Source organism: Micromys minutus (genome assembly GCF_963924665.1).
Source record: "Micromys minutus genome assembly, chromosome: 6".
Classification (NCBI taxonomy): domain Eukaryota; kingdom Metazoa; phylum Chordata; class Mammalia; order Rodentia; family Muridae; genus Micromys; species Micromys minutus.
In genome coordinates this window covers 58,514,117-58,537,066 of record NC_137975.1, presented here as the reverse complement: position 1 = coordinate 58,537,066, position 22,950 = coordinate 58,514,117, and positions in this window count along the sequence as shown.

The window sequence follows — 22,950 nt, the reverse complement described above, 5'->3', positions numbered from 1 at the left end:
AATCCTGTACAATAAAAGAACTTCTGAAGGTATCAACCATCTCTGATTTCTAGCTGTACTACAGAGCAATAGTAATAAAAACCACATAGTATTGGCAGAAATGAGTTGATTGGAGCAGTGGAATAAAATCAGATACCCCAAAATAAATCCATACACCTATGGAGAGTTGCTATGTGACAAAAAATCCAAAACCATACAATGGAAAAAGGAGAGTATCTTCAATAAATGGTGCTGGTCTAACTGAATGTCTGCATACAGAGGAATGCAAATAGAACTATAACTATCACAAAACTCATGTCCACATGAGTGGGTCAGTGGGTTGACCATGCCGGGAAACTTGATAAGTGGGTCAGAGACTCTGGAACCCATACACTCACCTAAGGATGGTAGGAGTTTCCTTGCTCCCTACCTTGGAACATGTGACCACATTCCTCACATACAAATGTGACAAATGGTCACATAGTCTAGTACAGAGTTCTCCATGCTAATGACATACTTAGATGGGCCCTGAGGGTTTAGCCAGTAAGCTTCCCTTCCCAGACATTCTTTCCTGCAAAAGGTATTTAATCTCTGGTCCACCCTGAGGAGGTGGTATGCACCCATTTTTCATGATTAACAATCAATAAACAGTATGGACAAGTATAGACTGCCTCTCTCATTATGAACTGGCCTTCCTCTATAAAGCCATGCCATCTAAGTCTTCTGCAGAAGGCCCTGCTGTGCTCCTGGGAAATAGCTGCTAAGCTAAGCCAAGCCTGACTTACTGCGCCCTGTGTGCCCCCCCTATTCCAGACTTCCTCTCTATTTCCAGCAGCATCTGGATATCTGGGAGTCAGAGAACTCCAGCTTCAACCTCAGCCTGGGTCGTTCCTACCAGGGTTTGAGCCCATCACCCAAGGCTGCATTCTCCCACCACCCTGAGTGCTGTAGAAGAGTTTCCCACCAGCCCATTACCCAATTCCCACAAGCCCATCAACTGGTGGCAACATAGGGTAAATGCCTTTCACATTTCATCTGTTCCACACTGAATCACACATGTGGATCAAAGACCTCAACATAAAACTTTACGTAAGAAATCTAATAGAAGAGAAAGTGAGCAACTGCCTTGAACACATTGGCACAGGAGACAAATTCCTGAACAATGGCTCAGGCATTGAGATCAACATTTAATAAATGGAGCTTCATGAAAGTGAAAAGCTTTGGAAAGCTAAGGGCATCATCAATAGGACAAAAGGTCAGCCAACACATTGGGAAAACATTTTTAGCAGTTCTATCTCTAACAAAGGGATGAAATACAAAATATATACTTTAAAAAACTCAAGTTCTACTGGCTGGTTTTATGTGTCAATTTGACATAAGCTGAAGTTATCACAGAAAAAGGTGCCTCCCTTGAGGCTCATGCATTCTCTCTCTGTGTGTCTCTGTCTCTCTCTGTCTCTCTCTGTCTATCTCTGTCTCTCTCTCTCTCTCTCTCTCTCTCTCTCTCTCTCTCTCTCTCTCTCTCTCTCATATACCTCACACACACGCACACATGCACACACAAACAATTTTTGAATAAATCAGTATTTTAAAATCTCAAATAATATGCCTTTGATGGTTAGCTTTGTTTTGGAGGACCTAAATTATATTCTTTTAAAAGCCACTTATATATTTCATACTGATAGAGGATATATAATTTAGCCACTGTTCTTAATTGGATAATACACAAGCAACACATTGTAAATGTTCAGACACTAAAAAGAGAAGAAGATTCATGAAATGACCTGACCAATTTTGCCTTTAGCGGTGAAGCATATTTTGTTGTTCAGGGTCAGTTGCGAGGACAAGGAAAGCCAGATTGTCTGTTTTAATTGAGCATTCCATGCCTTAATACCTGCAGGGTAGACTTGCATAGACCTTATGGGTCAATCCATAAGACAGAGCTCTCTTCACATGGAAGACCTATCTCTGTCACTAAAGGCAAAGTCATGAGGGGGCTTTTGAGGAAAATCTCACAACATGTTCTCATCTCCAGTCCTTAAGTGAGACCAAAACCAAGGAGATGCCACTGTAAAGACTATGATGTCAGTGTCGCTAATACTCATGGGGACATGAGAAAGGACAAAGAGCAGCAGAGATACAGGGACTGTAAGCAGAGGACCCTCCATGTGAATTAATAAAATATAACCATAGTTTAGACATTTTAAAATACTGAAATGATTTATTTATTTGTGGGAGAGAGAACATGCCATACTGTGTGTGTGGAAGTTAGAAGACAACATGCGGGGTCAGCTCTTTCAACAGTGAATCCCGGGTCTTGAACTTGGTAGCATCCTAAAAGCTTGTTGGCCAGCTAGCATAATGAAAACGGTGAGTTCTCAGTTAAAGACCTTCTCCCAAGGCAACAATACAGAGATAGTAGTTAAAAGTTATTAGACAAATGTTTAAACATATCTAACTTTAAAATAATAACAACAACAACAGCAGCAACAACAACAACAATAACAATAGTGGGACAGACACTAAGTGTCTTCCTTTGGTCTCCAGAGTCACATGTAAGGTTGCAGTTACCCACATATTTATGTGTATATAGTTTACACTAGAACACACGCAAGGCTTCTAGAATACTTTCATTAGAACTGTTGGCTGATACAGAAATCAATGCCAAACTACATTAATATAATTACTAAAATACATCAATGTATATTTATAAATAATTAAAACAAGTAAATATAAATGAAATATGTATAAGATAATGAAATAAACAATAGATATTTCATGGGGATCTTCTGAAGCTGAACTGGCTGAGACACTTCAGAGACTGTCGCATCGTGGTCAATTTCCAAAAAAAAAAAAAAAAAAAAAAGATTAATCTGCAGTGATTCAGTATTCATAGTCCTCATAGTTTTCTGGATAAGCCTGGCAATGTGACACACTATCATGAGACACAACCTCATAAACTGATACGAAAAGGATGTGTTGCATAATACATTTGATAAATTAAGGATGACTGACATTAGCGTTTAGAAATTGAATGCCAGTTCCCTCTCAGGGAAATCTGATTGTCAGGAGGCTGCCATGTGGACTGAGGCTTCAGGTGGCAGAATACCCCAGACAAAAAGAATCAAGTCTTAAAATCAGAACTAGCAATCCAGAAAATGCCCCGCGTCTGTTACCAGATATTTAAACTTGACATCCTGACGGGAAGTATCTTAGATACTTTGTATCATCTTCAGCAAGTTAACATATTGCAATTATCTTGCCAGGTATAGCAATATTCTAAAAAAAAAAAAAAAAAAAAAAAAAAAAAAAAAAAAAAAAAAAAACACTCATGTCCTTCTGCTCAGTTAGGAGACTATTGGAACAAAACACCCCAAGGAATTGGACCACCCTTCCCAGGAATCTCACACTGAGAAAGGAAAGAGGCAAATGGCCTGTGCCATTCAGAAAGACAATATGCCTCTCAGAGAGAAATTTTATATATTGCTGACAACCTATAGATCTCCATGAGGAAAGAACTGCATTTCTGGCCTGGACCTGTTCAGCTATGCATCTATCTTGCCCTCTATTTAAACCCAAACCTTATGTTGGGACCCGAAAGATGGATCTGGAGTGGGTTTTGTGAGGTGAAAGATCTTATTGTTCTTTTTTCTCAATGGGACCACAATGGATAAATCTCCATTTCTCTGCTAGTCACTAATGATTGGTTATTTAATTGAATGTTTAAGGTTGAATGCACAAAGCTAACATATTAGGGATGTTGGGACAGGGGCTCTGATCCTCTTAACTTTGGTTCTAAAATAGTTTCCATTTCCTCACTGAATAGAATTTGCCACTAAATTACAAAATAATACATTAGTAAGTCTCCCCCACCTGGGCCCAGACCTAAATAACGGACTATCTAATGGGATATAAGTAAATAAATAGACAGAAATTTAAAAACAAAAAAAAAAATATCGTATGTGCTTTTATGCTAAAAATATGAGCATTCACAATAATTCTTAACATTTTTGTTAAACAGTTGAGAAGTCACACATTTCCATATTAGAAACACTGGAGTGCTCAAAATATGCCATACAGGTGTGCTTATAGGAGGCTCTTCTTGCATCCCATCCCTCAACATGTTCCCCTCCAAACCTCATGTGCTCCTTTTAAAAAGTAAGGATGGTTTGTTTTCACATTCACAATACAGCCAATGGCACATTTCTTACGTGTGAATCCTTGGCTCTTGCACAGTGCCCCCACCCCGAGCTGTGCGTCCACCTCTTCTGTTCATCCATCCCCACTGCTACAAGCACTATCTGTTTGGTTGGTTGGTTTTACTTGAAGCCAAGTGATGAGCAGCAGTGGAAATGAAAGTGGAAACTCCCTGAAGATTCAGTGTTTATGCAAAAGAGACATGGAAATGTTGAGCCCTGGAGGGCTTGCAAAGTTAAAAAAGCCATTTAATGGGAGACATTGCTTTGAATTATATGAAATCTCTGTATAGAACGTGTTAAATTGAAACCTCCTATTGTTTAAGTGTGTTTGTGTAAATCTCCCTCTTATTCACAGTAACTCTGAGAAGATAGAGGAATCAAGTTCTAAACGCCTTGCTTACATTCATTAAATAGCAAGAAAAATAAGCATATTTGCAGAATAATACCTCATACTATTAAACTATTGAGTGTGTGTGTGTGTGTGTGTGTGTATGTGTGTGTGTGTGTGTGTGTGTGTGTGTGTGTGATATGAGTATAGCTACTACTATCAGAAGCCAGAAGAGATCACTGGATTCCTTGGAACTATAGTTACTGACTAGTGACTATATGGATGCTGGGAACTAAACATGTGCCTTCTAGAAAAGCAACAAGAACTCTGAACCACTGAGCCATCTTTCCATCCCTTGTTCCTTCATCTTAAGACAGAACCTGTGCTTTATTATATAAAAATACACCAAGCTCCTTCTGCTGTTCTGATTTTAAAACAAAATTTAAAATATGGTTATCACATTTAAAATAAAAACTCAATAATTTTTAATTTGTTATTTTTGTTGTGCATTTGATATATGAGGTATATGTACTGGATGGGAGGGGTAGTGATCATTAGAAAGATCAGAGTCAATATTAAACATATGATACAGATGGCTCATTTTTGTAAGATGAGGTCTCTCATAAATTGACTAGGTTGACTGGCCAGTAAGCCTCTCCCCAAGATACTTTTGATTTAGGTTCTCAGGACTGAGAATTCAGATGAATGCTGCCACCTCTGGCTTTCTCCAGAGTGCTGGCACACGCTGAGATTCCCATACTGTGCAGCAAGCACTTTATCTGCTGAGTCATCTCTTTATCTAAACTAGTATAAGGTCTTTAAACTTTAGAAATTAAAACGAGTACAGGCTATCATAATTTTGTATACAATCTAATTCTAACAATAGATCTACAAACAAGGGGAGGCATATTTATTTTAATACTTCAGTATATTTATATGTTTATATATGTAGATATAACAAACATATTTTCTCATCACCTTTTAGATACAAGTGACCCCGGGATACATGTACTGATGGCAACTAACATTTTTGTTAGTAAAAAAATAATAAAATATCCTTTAGTTAGTTGCTTAAATGGTGGCTACTGCTTCTCACCTCTAACTTCTTAAATCCAATTTACAAGACATTAAGTGTGATATCCTTCCTCATGTAGTTAAAAATAGTTTGAGTGCCATATGAAGGTAGTGATACATATTGTAAGAACAGATCTGACAACTTCTTTTCTCTTCATTTTTTTTTCTGCAGGACTGGGGATTAAATCTATGGGTTCGTTGGTTCACACGTGCTATGGAAAATTCAACTCTGACCTACGGGCCCAGCTTTTTTTTATTTTGAGACAATTCTGATGGCTGGGGCTGACCATCAAGTTGGACTTCTTCCCTCTCAGCTTCCAAAACAGTTAGGATAACATGCTCGGTCCTCCAGATCTAGACATCTTTATTTTTCAGTAAGGAATGTGAAACTGCATTAGGAAACTTTACCGTGGTCAGTATTTATAGAAACAGAGGGAAGGAAGGCTGAAGAGCCACCCTAAGGACACCAACATCAGGTGGTTTATAGGCAGAAATCCTATTCAGTCAAGCTCTCTTATCTCAAGACCATGGTGACCAGAGAAACTTCAGTTGTAACCCTCCCCCTGTATAAAATAGAAGCCATGGGAAAGACCAATGTATGCCTAATTTCACCTGAGTGGGCAGAGGACAAGGTGGTGTATTTAAGGACACATTTACAGTCCATATGTTTACACTAGGTGGAAACTCACTCCTCTTCTGTATGACCTTACACACATCGAAACATAAAAGGCAATTACACGGCAAAAATAGCTTCCCTAGGCAGGTGCATAAGTTTTTTTTTTTTTTTTTTTTTTTTTTTTTTTTTTTCATTCCTTGCTGAAATCAAGAGCAGTAAAAAAGAGTAGAATGTAGCTAAGAGGCCCAACACTATTGGACATGAAAAGCTGCACATATTTTGCAGAGTGGATAAACTGTTAGTGGTTCAACGATTTTTGAAAACGATTTGCAAAACTGCTGTAGGGGACAGATAAGTAAATGTTGATTGATTCATTGAAGGATGCTGGCTTCAGCCGAACTAAATGACTGGAAAGGTGTACTCCGGAGTTCTATTTCTTGTTCCACACCTAATTTGCTGCTCCTGAGGCAAGCGATTTCAATTCAGCATGCCTCCGATGCCTGCTTATATGGATTTCACCTCATTTGTTAGCGAGGCATTAAGCCGGCTGGAGAACAGGCTACAGAACAAGGTGATGCTGGCTAGCAGATGGGGAAAAATGATGAAGAGGTCAAGTGAACAATGACAAGAAAAGCTGTATGTGTTTGACTGAAACTTTATGAGTTGCAGATTTACAGTTGCTATTTCTTGGGGTGATACACAGCAACCTTGGAGGGCATAAAATCCAACTATCACTGTGGGAAGTTTCCTCTAGGATCAAGTTCTTCTTCACCTTGGTGATCTAGAAATAAACATTTTAGAAACGAGAACTCAATCTTCATTTTATTATGGTACAATCACAATGTTAAAATTCTAATATGGTGGTCAAGGGTTAACAGAATCAATTTGGTTCTCATAATACCCTTATCTATAGATTACAGATGCCAAATCCTTATCAATAGTATAGCAGATACCATGTTGTTACCTATAGTATAATAGATACTATATCATTACCTATAATAGATACCATATTCTTACCTATAGTATAACATATACCACATACTCATCTATAGTATAATAGATACAATATCCTTACCTACCATAGATACCACATTTTTACCTATAGCTAAGACTTTATTCATATCTCATTCATGTACTCTAGTTCCTAAGTTGTTGAAGAAACACATCAGTTCAAAACTATCCAGGCAATTAGAATCTGATAGGTTCAAGTTGATGTAAAAATAGTAGAAAAAAGTTATGATTTTGCATTACTATATCATGGTTGAACCTTGAAGATGTTATTTTAAGTGAGTAAGCCACTCAGAAAAAGAAAATAATTTATGGTACTCTAAAATGGGGGCTCATAGTCAAATGATAGATACAGAGAAGATTAGGAGGTGGCAGTTTCATGGAGTAAATAGGGAGTCGATGTGTCATAGCTACAATGTCAGTTTGCAATAATAAAAAAGTAGATATTACTGAAGATATCAAAGTTTGAAGATACTTAATAAACCAGAACTATACTCATAAAATAGAAAACTAGTATCATGTTATGTGGTTCTGTGATGGTGAATCTTGTCTGCCCACTTTGAATCACCATTAAACAAGTCTCTGGGAAAGACTGTGTTCTATACGATGTCACTTGATGTGGGAGGGCCCACCTTGAATATGAGCTGTAGTGCTCCACAGGCTGGGGTTCTGGACAGTACAGATGAGAAAATGAGTTGGTCATTATAGTTCATCCTCTCCATCTCCAGTGTGCGGATGCAATGTGACCAAAAACTTCACACTTCTGCCATCGTGACTACTCCATCATGAGCCTTTTCCTTCAAATAAAACCCTTCGTTGAGCTGATTTTGTGCTTTTATCTTAACAAAAATAAAATGTGTTTACAAGAGGGACCCCACACCTAAAACAGTCCGAATGACCAGAACCTAGAGGCTGGATAACCTAGAGACCTAGGACAGAACCAAACATGACTGGCAAAAGAAATGAAAAACAACAATGAAATACTTCCTAATGCTATTCAGCTTACACTTGTACACTGGAGTCTAGCATAATCATCATCAGTGAGGCTTTGTTTTGCATCTGAGAGCTAAGATGCAGAGATCTCTATGCAAACATTATATGGAACTCAGGGAATCCCATGCTGGAGGAGAAGGAAAGATTGTATGAGCCAGAGGCATTAAAAGACACAGCCCACAGAATCAACTAAGTAAGGCCCCCAAGGAATCACAGACAATGAAGTGACAAGCAGGTGCCTATATGGGTCTAACTTAGATCTTCTGCATATATGTTGTGGTTATTTAGCTTGGTGTTCTTGTAGGACTGGAGTGGGTATTATTATCACTCTGTCTCTGCCTGCTTTATTCTCATGTTAGGTCTCATAATCCAGCCTTGATACAGGGTAGGTGCTTAGTCTTATTGTAATTTGCTAATCCATGTTCAGGTACTATGTCAGGGTGTATGGGGGTATCTATTCTTTTATGAATGGAGATGAAGGAGTGGATCTGGAGAAGTGGGGAGGTGAGGGTGGAACTAGGATGAGAACAGGGAGAGGAAGCTGTGGTGGGGGTATAATGTATGTAAGAAGAATAAATAAAAAATAAAACATTAAACATTGTTTTTCCTAAAACACATGAGGATCTGCTGGGAGTTTTCCCTCATTCCATTCACATGTCTGTCTCAAGGTTATGTGCTGGACAAATGAATATTACCTGTTTAGTAACAACTTGGAGCGTCTTTTAGAAATGATGAGGTGACTAAGAACTGTACTAAAAGGTCACCTGGATTGGACTGTCAGCTTATTTCCTCAAATAATAAAGACTTTAGTGATCATCCTAAATATAAACAATTCTTTTGTTCTTGTGTTGTATAAGTAACCCAATACTGTATGGAATTCAGACAATCATCTGGCTGTCTCCTATAAACAGGGTGACTTTCTTAGGGGTTATCATATAAAACTTCAAGCTCTGAAGGAAGCTACAACTAGCCATTGGATGAACGTGAAAATTACTCAAACGTTCCCTAGATTACTGAAATGATCTTCTCAGAAAAAACTATTTCTACACATGTTGAAAGCCAACATGTCAAGAGAAGAAATTATCATCAGACGAGATGCAATGAATGTATTAATCTTCAACAGATGTGATCAATGACACCAACCTTCCAGAAAGCTGTAATGGACATAGTAAAATCACTGGCCAAAATTGTTGCAGATGGTAGAACTATTGAAGATGTCTTCCTTCTGGGCCAGCATAAAGTCAGTGGAATGACCAATACATCCTGTGCTTTTAACATCAGTGCTTTAAAGCATGTTATAAAATGCCTATCTAGAAATCTAAAAAAAAAACTACCTCAAATTTTATGGCAGAACAGGATGGATTATATATGAATTATAAATACTTTAAATAAACAGTCAGTTCATAATGGTTCAGTGTGGTCCATAAAAACTCTGTCATATCTGTCAATTACAAGAACATTGATAGAAACACGTATGTAAAGGCATGACATAGAGGAACCCTATGCTGTGTTCCATCCATGTAATACACTCATCTACTTAATTCTAAGACTTGGGGTAAACGTAGGACACATGTTTTATTCACCAATGCAGATTGACATCCTCCTGATGCATCTAATCCTATTACAACAGCCTAAGCAGATGCTGTCAAATGCAAGTTGATCTGACTTGTCTTCATGTTTGTTAGGCCAGATATTTATAGTGCCCCAATAGGAAAAGTTATCATCATTTGAGAAAGACAATTACCCATACATATCTCCAATTTTGGTACATCTTATGATAAGGGACATGGATTGGCCTGAGAATCTATATTTTCAAGGATGCTAGGATAAAAACTAGCTTAGATGATGGCTCCAATGATACTCCTATGGAAAACACTCATTATTACTAAAACAATACCCTGAATTTGTATTTTGTAAATCAGAGCTTCTTTTCCGCAATACTCCTTTCCCATGGATACATTCATACCTCCATCCAAGCCTCATTGCATGAATCCATGGACTTAGGAGACAAGAGTCACTAACCCAGTGCACAAAATGTTCAAGGTGGCTGCTATACCAAGAGTAATAGCAATCTCTCTGTAGCTCTGCATGAAACTGGAGCCCAAACATGTTTGTTATGAATACAATAAAATCTTACACATGTCACAGCTCTTGACAGTCATCATGGGAGACTATGCAATCTCCCCTTAGAGTATCCACATACACAGGTGGATATGAGTGAGCTTAGATGAACACTGGGGTTTGAAATCTTCAGATGAATGTCTTTATAAAAATGAAAGTTATACCAGTGTACTCATAATGAACGTCAGTATCTCCACACAGTAAATGAAATAAAAATCACTCTAATTACTCAAAAGACACTTTAGGGAGTGTTGAATGTATGGGGTAATTTTCACATCATAATAATTTTGTTTTATTTTGATGTGTGAAATAATCCAGTCATGACATACATATTCATATTCAAAGGAAAGGTTTTACACACACACACACACACACACACACACATATATATATATATTATATATGTATATATTATATATATATATCACATACATATACATATATGGTAAGGTAGTATTAATTCCAGTCACTAAAGAAATTTTTGTTCAATACCCACAAATGCATTTATTCTGACATCAAATACTATTGATTTTATTCTGAACAGATTATTTATCCTTTTAATCAATGGTCTGTAAATCCTCATACTCTTTGCTTTTCTGGCTACAGTTCTCTTTACCACTTTTCTGGATTTTTTAGCCTTATTTCCATTCATCATTTTCTTAATAACTTCCTTGAGGCATACAGAGTAAGTTTTTACCAACATACTTCAGATGAACAGAGCTGTGTATCATTGCTGTGCACAGAGCATTAGGTTCTTTTTTCTTTTGTTTCTATTTTTCTTAATTAGTAATTACCTTGGCTTTAGAAATTTGTTAATTTTATCCATAATTATGAAATTCAACGTGTAAGAAAAATAAGGATTTTTTTCATAAATCAGTTATGCATTGCTATTGACGAGAACTAATGAGAAGTTATTACACTCCAGATTACTAGTGCCTAATGTCAGACACAGGCTGCAAAAATCTTTAATGTGTTTTCTTGTTGGCAGCTCTCTCATGTCTTGCTCAGTGCCATGTAATATATTCATGATATATTACCTTTTTAAAACAAGTTTTTATATCTTAATTTTAATGCACATTTGGACCTAGTTTGGTGTGGGTTTTTGATATGAACTTGAATGATCAGGTGATGGAGTTCCTAATATAGAAACAGACATAACACTCTTATGTACCTCAGTAGAATTTTCCATTCTGAATGGAAATTGAGACCTAAAATGACTTACATATTACACTTTGCTTATATTTATGGGTTGTAATATATAGATAGAAAAAAGTCAGTTTTTCAACATGGGGAGAAACAATATAATGAATAAAATATTTTACTGACTCCAAATGTGTTTTTTATGTGCCTAAGTTTTAGTTCATTAAAAACATAAAACGTTATCCCTAAGAAAACATGATATGCAAAATTGTATAAATACAGGTCAGATTGCAAATTGTTATAAAATTAATCCTAATTGTTTAAACAGTTATGATTGTTCCCCAGAAGATACGCTTTGATAACATTTCAGTCCTAAATATTTTCTAACAAAAAGGGCATGAGTTAAACGATTCCTGGCAGACCATTTTCGATGTTAAATAGGTACTGAAATAATCTTTTATCATAGTTTCCTATAAAGTAATCAAACATTTTTACAGTTATTCTTTCGGGGCTGAAAATAAAATCTGAGATGTTTTAGTGCTCCCTTTATTTGGGATAATATGATAAAGTCACTTAATGTTTCAAGCCCAGAGGTTCTGAAAGAACATCTGATTTGGTCATTCACTTTGATGAGTTAACCAGGGCCTGTACATTCAGTTCCTTGTTAACAATCTATCTGCTCAAAAGACCATGTGTTAAAAGTTGCACAGCCTTTTTGGAACATTCTGGGGAAACAACAACAAGAACAGCAACCACAAGAACAACAACAAATAATAGTAACAGTAGTAGTAGTAGTAATAATAATAATAATAATAATTAATAATAATAATAACAATAATTGGTTATTTTAGCTAAACACAAATATGATACTTTATCTGCAGTTACTCATTTGATCTTGCTTCTAAAGAATATAGAGCCCAATGAACTGCGTTTTTGAACTGAAACTTAAATGGTTGCTGTTATGCTGGCATTTTTATCTCAAAACATTTTCAAAAGAAAACAGCATTAAAACATTTATACAGTTCATACAATTATTCATTTTTATAATCAAGACCTTTTAGTGTGGTATTTAAAATATTAAATTTGAGATTGCATATTTAAGTACTGTTTTCATATCATTTCTACGTCCATAGTTCCTTCCTTGTCAACCCTCTTAAATAGATGATCTATTCTTCTGTAATTAATGAACACACACACACACACACACACACACACATACACACACACACACACATACATACACACGCATGCATACATGCACACACAGCATTATGACTGGACTGCTGAGTCCAATCATTGTTGCTTGCATGTACATACATTAAGGGCTGACCACTTTCATCTTTGATGAAAGCTGGTTTTCTCTCCCTTAGCAGCCGTCAGCTGCATTCATTCGGGGCCGGGGCCTTGTGAAGCCTTTCTCCATCCATGTTGGCATGCCAACTGACATGATGTTTGCAGGTATTGTTCAGGACACCTTATCGTTGAGAGGTGACAGCTGCAGACTGAGTATCAGGTCACAGCAGTAAGACACTGCTCCACGGACATGACAGGAGTGTGGTTTTGTTGTTTTATATTGTATTTCCTGATTATGACACATTGCAACTCCGTTTATTGTTAAAATGCCACTCCTTCTTTTTTTTTTTTTTTTTTTTTTTTGGATGATAGAAACCATTACCCATTGTGTGGTTTGGGTTGAAATCCTGGATCCTTAGTACATAGAACATAAAGAATAAAAGGATAAATGTGCCCCCATAGTGAAATCTAGTGAGTATGGGGGCCACCCTGGGAAAAATAAGATGTCTTAAAAAAAAGAAAAGTGGAATTAAAAGCAACAAAAACTTATATTTTGCGGGATTAAAACAACAACCAAAAAAAGCAAATAAAGAGAAAAGAAAAGGTAGATAAAATGTTTTCTTCAAGAAATTTTGATTTTCCCAGAAATTACTTTTTCTTACCTGTCTTTGTTAACTTTAATAGTCAATTTTAGAGTCATTTGAGAGAAAGGGTCTCAAAGGAGGAATTCCCCTGATAAGATTAAGGTATGCGGGAATGTTCTATAGGGGTTGCCTTGATAGTCAATCGATACTGGAGAACCCAGACTACTGTGAGTGGCCTAATTCCCTAGGCCAGTGGCCCTGAGACGTGTAAGACATGTGTGAGCCTGTGAGTGAGGCGGCAAACAACACCTTTCCATGACTTTGCTTCAGTCTCCTACTTCAGTTTCTGCCTTGAATTCCTTAGTGATGGATTGTGAAGTATGAGTTGAAATAAACCCTTTCCTTCTCTGTTACTTTCGACAGATGTTTTATCACGGCAGCAGAAAGGAAACTAGAACATCACTTTTGTATCAAGAGTGTCTAATTCATTGTTTTCTGCCAAAATTATCATTTATAATTTGGCAAAGAGTTTTTACAATAGTTGACATTAACATCATGAAAAATGAGAAGTAACAAATTAATTTTAACGTAATTTTGTGTTCATTTGTTAGTAATTTCATAAGCTACCTATGTTCCAGAGGGAAGCCCCACCCTCTTGTACAAACTACTGATCTGAAGTCTATGACTAGCATCAATTTTCTGTCATTTTAATTTATTAGCCGTAATGATTACTATTGATACAATGTGTGCTCCTTCTGACCTCGACCTCTCATTGCGCCCTTCTTTCTATAATGTAAGCATGATTTTTAATGTGAAGACTACACTTCTATTAGCCTTTTAGCAACATTATCAAAGTTATATCTTCCTAATCATTTCTTTTACTGTGAAATCTGTTGACTCTACAGGAAACATCTTCACAGTCTGAGTTAAATGTGTGAACAACAGCTCTTTCTCTTTACTACAGAAATAGCTAGAGGCTGGACAGGAAACATTTGGCAAAATGTCTTTCTTGGGTCACACAAAAGAAACAGGAGGAGGCTATGTTCTCACTGAAAATGCTATTCCTTAAATGACTTATGTCTCAGAAAATGTGACCAGTGCCCTAAAGAAACATTAAGAGACATATTTTCATTAATAATCACACACCTTCCAAATTTTTATTACATGGATAATATAGAATTCAACCAAAAATGAAGCTTAATCCATCCATGATGGATTTATATTTAAGTGAGATGTTCTAGAAGCATCTCCATTGTAGGTATTCCAAGGTCACAAATCTCAAATTTCTTAGCTATTAAAGCAAGGTTTTAATGAGAAAAAAAGTCAGCTATTGCATATAACAATGCCATAATTATTTTAGCATGATTATTAAATATTTAATGGTTATATTTATAAATATTTTTGTCGATAATGTCTTATTTTAGGACCATTAAGAATCCATAGGCAAGGAGAGAAAATGATTGGCATTTTTCTGTCGGCCGTAAATTTAAAATATGTTGTTGCGCCATCTGTTGGCCGTTCTGAAGCCATCAACTGAGAAGCTAATCTCGTTCATATTTTTAACAGCAAATTTCACTTTTACCCCTGCTCTCTCTGGAAAGGCTTTTCAAAAATGCTTTCTGTACCTGATGGTGGGAGGTGGGCATAAACGCCAATAATTATTATTCTTCTTTAAAAATATAGTGTGAAGTTGTGAGCTTCATACACCCCACACATTTTTTTTTTTTTTTTTTTTTTTTGCTTTATCACGTGTCTTCCAGGGAGGTAGATTTTTCTTCTTCTTAGACGCAAACCACTTCGGATTTTATGGTATAAAAAAATAGATCATTTGGACACTGACACCTAGTATTTAAAATGGAACCCCCCCCCACCCCCAACTCCAGACTCAATCCAGGAAGCTAAAAGCTGCAAAATGCAGCGGCTTCCCTGGTTACAATCATCGAACTATACTTTTTCCCATAGGCATGCTAACAGAGTCTTTCCCAAAATGACACATTGTGATGTGTCATACATATGCATGATTCCATCCTGCCAAGGAGCAGGAAGCATCGCGGGTGCTTTTGTGAAAGAGATGATTTGAGTCAAAGTTGTGGTGAATAAAAAAGTACATTAATGAACAAAGAACAAAGGAAATTCCTTTCCATAAAAAAAGAATGCATTTTTATAGCATTGAAGAGATAATTTAAAAAGCCTCTCTTCATCCTGTCAAGGTACACATGGAAAGGTGTTTTGTGTTTATGGAAAGGGAGATACAGTATATCTCTTTTAGGGTAAATAAAGGGGCATATAGTTTCTGTGACTTTAAATAACTCTAATATTCACACACACACACACACACACACACACACACACACACACACACACTGTTCCCTGCTTCCAATCCACTGAGAATTAAGATAAGTTCTGAGGAAGGTCCACTTTGTCCAGTTTGCACAATTGCTACCTCGGCCATGTTCCAGGGCCAGCAGAAGATGAGTTGAGAATGATAAAGACATCAACATGTCCTGGAATCCAAAATTCTCTCCTTGACTTAGGACACAGCAAACAGTTCTACAGATGCTACAGAACCGTATCCGGTGCTCGGAAACAGTCATGAAACTAAACAGTGGAACACTGTATATGTGATCGTAAGCAAAGTTGTTTTCAAATGAATCTTTACTTAATACATTTCATGAAGAATGGCTAACATGTACCTGACAGAGCTCTGTGAAAAACGAGGGTTTTCTATGAGAACCAGAGCCTCTGGAGGTGGAATCTGCTCTGAGGCAGGACCATTGGTGATGTCTTTACAATGCTGGGTAGGTTACGCTTTAGAAAATGTAAGTCCCTGCTCTAGCTAGTACGAAATACTTTATTAGCATGAATACTGTGGTGCGGTTTGGATTGTTAACCACGTCATTTCCTGTGGCTCCCCAATCCTTTCCATCTACCTCTACTTAGAAACAGTCAAGACAAGTAGAAGGGGAGGGGGGATTGGAGTGGGGTGGGCAAAGAGGATAACATTTCAAATGTAAATATAGAGAGTATCTAATAAAAAGTTTAAAAAAAGAAACAGCAGTTCAATGGTGCATGGATAAAAAAATCAAAGCAATAATTACCATACACAAATCCATTACAGGAACCTGCTGGCTGTTCAAGATGTATATTCCTTTCTGGAGCAAAGTAGCATTTCGTTTCTGAAATCAACAACAGTCACCAAATATTTGTGTACTTGCAAAAACTAATACTCATTTCCTCCATCTTTCCATCTCTAGGTGAGTGACTAGGTTGACCTATGTTCCTCTTTTGGTTGCTTTGGAGCTTATATAAATGAAATGAGTGGAGCACAGTCAAGCATGTATGTAGTCACAGGAGAATCACCTTGGTCCAGATCTCAGCAAGTTTAGCCAGGGAAAGCCATGTAAATGCCAATAAGGATGTAATCAAATTCTGCTAATGGCTATAGGAGCCATGACTTATTAAAACAGATGACACACAGAAGACACCGCAAACACATCAGCTAACCCAGGTAATCATTTTTATTCTCAAATATCATGAAGCCAAAGGGAATTCAAAAGAACCAATTTAGGTGTGGACAAACTGTGAAACACTAAATAAAAATTTTAATATAAATTTAGTATAGGCATACGTGCAAAGACGAAAAATTATCAGTGACCACCTTTTCATTCACAGTGCACCCACCTTAATCTTTTGGAATCTGATCTTATGTTCACTGATAAATGACAGTCAATTTTATACTGTATCAAGACCCTGTTAACTGTTCTTGCCATTCAAATATCATTTCCACTTTCTCAGTTCCATGTTTAAGATAACTGACTGTCTAACCACTGAGACTCAGAATTATGCTTGCTACATGTTTTCATTTTTTTTCAAAAATGAGGGAAGTAACCTCAGGATTCACATTGTTTTTAGATTTATTTTGAATTAGCAGATCATATAATTAAAAACATATGTATAATATAAAGTAAAAGAAAGGCAAACACATGTTGTGTTCACCAAATAATTCTCTCTCATTATTATAAAAACTAGAAATTTTTTAAATATTTCAAAGGCCTTTATACCATATGAAGTTCAGATAATTACAAATGGCACATAATTCAGTTCTCTCTGTAAACTGGTATAAAATTCTTAACTGACCTGAAGAATACCGCTTGACTAGGGCATCACTTATTTTAATGGAGTGTTAAGAGGAACACGTGATGAAGAAGGTGCCATTGAAGAGTTCCCAATAAATCAAAGCAGGGAATTATTGCTGTAATAATACACATAACTTTGATAATGTTTAATGTTATTATTTTTAAAATAATAATCCTAACTGCTGACTTAGTAAGCACATATTTCACAAATTGGATCTTTACTGACAATATTTCTTTTCTTTCATTTTCCAAGTGGTGCAAACTAATAACAAATGATATTAATGTTAGTTAACTAGTCCACAAAATTGAGTACTGTAATATTTTGTGTATTAGTTGAAATATAAAATTAAAACTCATATATCAATAAAATGAAGTCACACTTCAAATTTATATCTCAATCCATTTGATAAATATGGACGAATGAGGATGCCACAGCCTTGAAAGGTATTTGAGAATGCTGGATGTTTTAATTTATAACTTTAAAATTTGGAGCTTGCAATTTGCTCTGAAGTCAGTCATGCATCCTGCATAACTTCAAAATATTTACAGTTGTCTTAAGCTCAGGATAAGAATGCAGAAACACAGTATAAGCACATTGGTTATTTCCCAAGTGGGGGCATTCTGCATTCTTAGGACCCCCCCCTTTACCTCTTTTTGTAGAAGCCTTTTGTTCCAGACATTTGCACATTTGTTTAGTGATTTGATTTTATTTTGGCTAGAATTATTTCACTGAAGAAATAAAGACTGTCCGGGAAAACAGGGCAGAAGAACATGTAAAAATACATTAAAAACATTTTTTGAAGGTTCTCCTTTCTTTTTTTAGAGAAGTTAGATATATCAATACCATGTTGGAGAACTTAAAATGTCATCTCAAACATGAGTAAATCTGCCCAATTTAAAAAAAAATTTTTTTTTACATTAACGTTGATATTTAGAAACACTTAAGCATTATTTTATAATTTCTTTCTGAAGGCACAATACCTCTCTGCCAGGCTCTAGGATCAATAAACAATGACACTGTCAGGAAGACACACTCTTGGCTAAAATCCAGCTTTTAGAAGCGTTTTTGTTGTTGTTCTCATTGCTGGGATTTTTCCTTTTTTGAGTTTCCCGTCGCTGAGTCACATTGTACTCTAACTTCCCCTTGGAACCATACGTGGAAGTAATAAAGTGCCTCTCAGTACACAGCTATGCAGTGTTCCTTAACTGACTAAGGGGAACACTATGTACGCCGTACACTTGTCATAGATGGCCATTCAGCCATACAAAGCAGCAGAGGAACCGGAAGCGAGTAGGAACAATGGATAATGGGCACTTTAACAGCTTTAGGATTTTTTTTTTAATGAAAAAAATAAAAGCAGAAGAAGTCAGACATGACCTTTGATGAAAGCACAGGATAGCCATGTCCTTAATCGTTTCTATTAAAAGCCTCTTACAGGACTTGGACGCCACCATGGATGTCAGTTGCCAAAACGTGGAGGTTTGGGGATTTTGTTTTTTGTTTGTTTGTTTGCTTGCTTGCTTTTAATAATTTAAAGAAATTGTCTTTAGGATTAAATCTTGCACATTATAGCACCACTTACTGTCAAAACAATTAGGAGCCTTCAGCCCCAAACACCCAGACTAGGAACACGCGGTCCCTTTCTCAGAAATACCACGCATTGGGAACATGTCTAAGGATTTAGCGCCATCTGCAGGAACGATGGAAAAAAAACTTGTGACCGTTACGTTCTCACTTGTATCCATTAAGGTAGATTGTTTTTGTCTTTTGCAGCTGAAAACCTCCTGCTCCTATATCTAAAATGCATAGAGAGTCAACAATGGTGACTGGTCTTCAGTTCCGAAAGGATGCACATGCAAACACTAAATACAGGCAGCGAGTCGTGTGTGTGTGTGTGTGTGTGTGTGTGTGTGTGCCCGTGTGTAAAACAAAAGTAGTTAAAAGATGCCATGAATTTGAAGGCGTGAGATTGGCAGGGGTAGACAGGAGGAAGGTGAGGAAGTTATATAAGTAAATTTAGTTAATGTTTTAAACCACTTGTCTCTTTTTGCAAGCAGTGCCTTTGTCAGGGAAAGTTCTAGAAAAGAAAGTACAGAGGGCAAGATAGATTTGACTCTTTGACTCATCCATCACCAAGGCTTTGTTTTAATCAATTTTATTTCCTTGTTGCATCAGTTATGTGTCATTGTTATGACCAAACACCATGACCAAGGCAACTTGGGGAGAAAAGGCGTTTACTCCGCTGATCATCTGTTCGTCAGCAAAGGAAAGATGGGAAAGATGGGTGCTGAAAGGGGGCAGGAACCGGTGGCAGAAGCTGATACAGAGGCTGTGGAAGAATGATGCTTGCTGGCTTGATTAACATGGCTTGCTCAGCCTGAGTTCTTATACCGCCCAGACCCACCAGACCCTGGGCCCTACCCCATTGATCACTAATTAAGGTGTAATGATCCACAGGCTTGTGTGCAGCCTGATCATACGGGGTCATGCTTTTCTCAATACATGTTTACTTTTCCCAGATGACTTAAGTTTGTGTCAGTGAACATAAAATTAGCCAACACTTTTTTCTTTAATTGCCTTTCATGTAGGGATGAGTTGTGGGCACGTGGGTGTGTTTTAGTATGCATTTGTACATAGAAACTAAAAGGATGCCAAGGGCCTCAATTTTTATAATTCCTGGAGCTTGAATCTATGTTCTTACCCATTGAGCATCTCTCTCTATCTCTCCAGTCCCTCTTGATTATTTTTAAGCCATTCTTCAAACACGTACTTTTTCTTCCCCCAGAATAAATACTATGGAGAAATACTGAGAGTGCCCTTTCCAAGACACAGCAGTGGTTTCAAAGCAAGGATCCTTTAATGCTAGTACCAAGTAATTCTGTCTCTGGGACAGGTTTTGACCCCTTAGCCTTGCAGTAAGACTGGGATCCTCTCTGGAAAGCTGCTCACTCCACACATCAGTCCCTGCTAAGCTGTATTCTGTGGGGAGGGCCAGGGAAGACAGAACAACGATCTGGGGATAGCCTTTCTGGAAACTTGTAGAAATCTGATGCTATCATCCTGCTTGCTCCAAGGTAATTGATAATGTGGAATTCTGCTTATATTCAGAAAAAATCGCCTTTAATGCCAGCTTGTCCATCACTGAAAATTTACAAATACATTGTAATATCAAAAATAAAGGAAATTATTTCAATAAATATATAAAACATTCTGTTTTCTCCCAAAGGCATATTTATTCATTAAATGTGTCCCTGAAAAAAGAAAGGCTAACTCTCTGTTGCCTTTAGACAAGCCTAATGCCCACCAGTCTTCTCTTTAATGAGTAGACTTAGCACACAACATTTCCTTGCAGGGAGTATGGCCCCAAATTTTCTAATAACTTGTAGCTACCTTATAATCACTAAATTTCCCCAGTAAAACATAACCTTAAATGCTCTAACTTACAAATAAATGCCTTGTTGATACTTCTAGTCCCTGTTTCTAAGAACGCCAGAACATTTCAGAATAAAGACATTGCATTTGAACTAATTCTATGCATCAAAAATAATGACTTTGTATTGCGCACCCTGCCCTCTGCATTGGGTTATACTAAAACCTAACTCCAGAACTCCATAGTATTTTATCCCAGAGCAAGAAAAGAACTCACTGCAAAGATAAATACCAATTGCTAGTCAAGAAAATGTGAGCTTCGCAAATTCCATGCATTAGATGTTTTTCAGTCTCAAGCCTTTTTAGACATACTTTTCTTCAGTTTTCTATTACTCATACAAGAGTGATAAACTCATAAATATAAGTTTCTTCGTTGAATAATGCATTTCAGATGTTATACATTCAGAAATCAGCTGCATAACATTTCTAAGTACATTAATATGACAATTCTCGTAGAAACATACTAGATGTACATTTATCGGTGTGCTTCGGAAACACTGCTGGGTTGATGGGCAAGTGAAAGTGCACATTCGAGGGCAAACGATCAGGGGTAACACCAAAGGGGAGACATTAACAAATCTGGAAATCAAAGAAGCAGAAGGTCAAGAGAAACTATGTAACAGGACAGAGTAAGCTAAATGTGGTGGTGTAAAACAATTTGCAAATAGTCCGAACAAAGACAGAGACCTGAGTGCTACAAATAGAAGACTGGGTGTGGAAGTAGCTCTATTTATCAAAAGGGGGAGAACAGCTTAAATAAGAAGTCATCAGTAGCCAGGTGGTGATAGTACTTGTCTCTAATCACAGCACTTGGGAGGCAGAAGCAGGCAGATCACTGTGAGTTTAAGACCAACCTGGTCTACAAAACAATTTGTGGGACAGCTAGGGAGACATACAGAAACCTCGTCTTGAAAAACAAACCAAAGTCATTAATTTCCTTAGGGCATCATTACTTAATTCATTTCCTCTAAAAAATTCTGATCCATGGAGGTTGCACACGGCGGTGCTGGATACTTGGCCACAAAAGGACTGTATCGGATATTAACAAATTAAGAGAACTAGGTCAAAGTGTAAGACCTTTACTGAGACCTGCGATTTTGTGCCCCTTCTCTCCCTGGTCAACTTCTACAACCAACATCAGTCTGGTTGCTTTTGAGAAGGAGGTGGGATTAACCTTTAAATCAACTGGTCTGAAAGGGTAAAATTTTTAAAGATTTCCAATTTAGACTAGTTTGAGTTCCATCTACATAAAAAGTGGATAGTCATACCCAATCACAAGCTAGCTTTGTAATGAGCAGAGATATTTGAGCCAGTTTTGAAAGACAGACATCTAGAAATCCACAGGTAGTTAAAACTTGTATGATTTGAATAAAGTTTTCAGTAGAAAAATCTAAAGCAAGAAGTAAAACTTTTGAAAAAAAATTCAGTGATGTACGAAATTTCTGAATGGACAGTCATGTAATGAGTTTAGAACTAAAGATGAGTAAGTGGAAATTTAACTATTATAAATTATTTGGTACAATAATGTAAAAAGTCTTTGAAGAGTGGAGCAGCTGTAGAATTCGGTGCCTATGCCTGCTAATTTTAGGTCAACCTGATGTGAGTTAGTCATTTGGGAAGAGGGAACCTCAATTGAGAAAAATCCAGATTAGTCTGTGATGCAAGTTCTTTAAATTAATGAATTGTGAAAGGTGCAGATAACTGGGGGTATTACAATCCCTGAAATAGTGATCCTGCTTTCTACTAAAATGCAAGCTAAACACAATAGGGAGCATGCCAATAACCAGCATTTCCCCATAGCCTGAGCTTCAGCTCCTCCCTATAGGTTCCTGCCTCACTTGAGTTCCTGTTCTGATGAATGAATGAATGAATGAATGAATGAATGAATGAATGAATGAATGATCAATGATGAACTAATACCTGGAAGTATAAGGATAAAAAATTTTATCCTCCCCAAGTTCTCTTGATTATGATGTTTTATTACAGCAGTGAAACCTAGCAAAGAAAGTGCCCAATGGAGGCCCTAGAACCAATCTTCAGTGAATGACT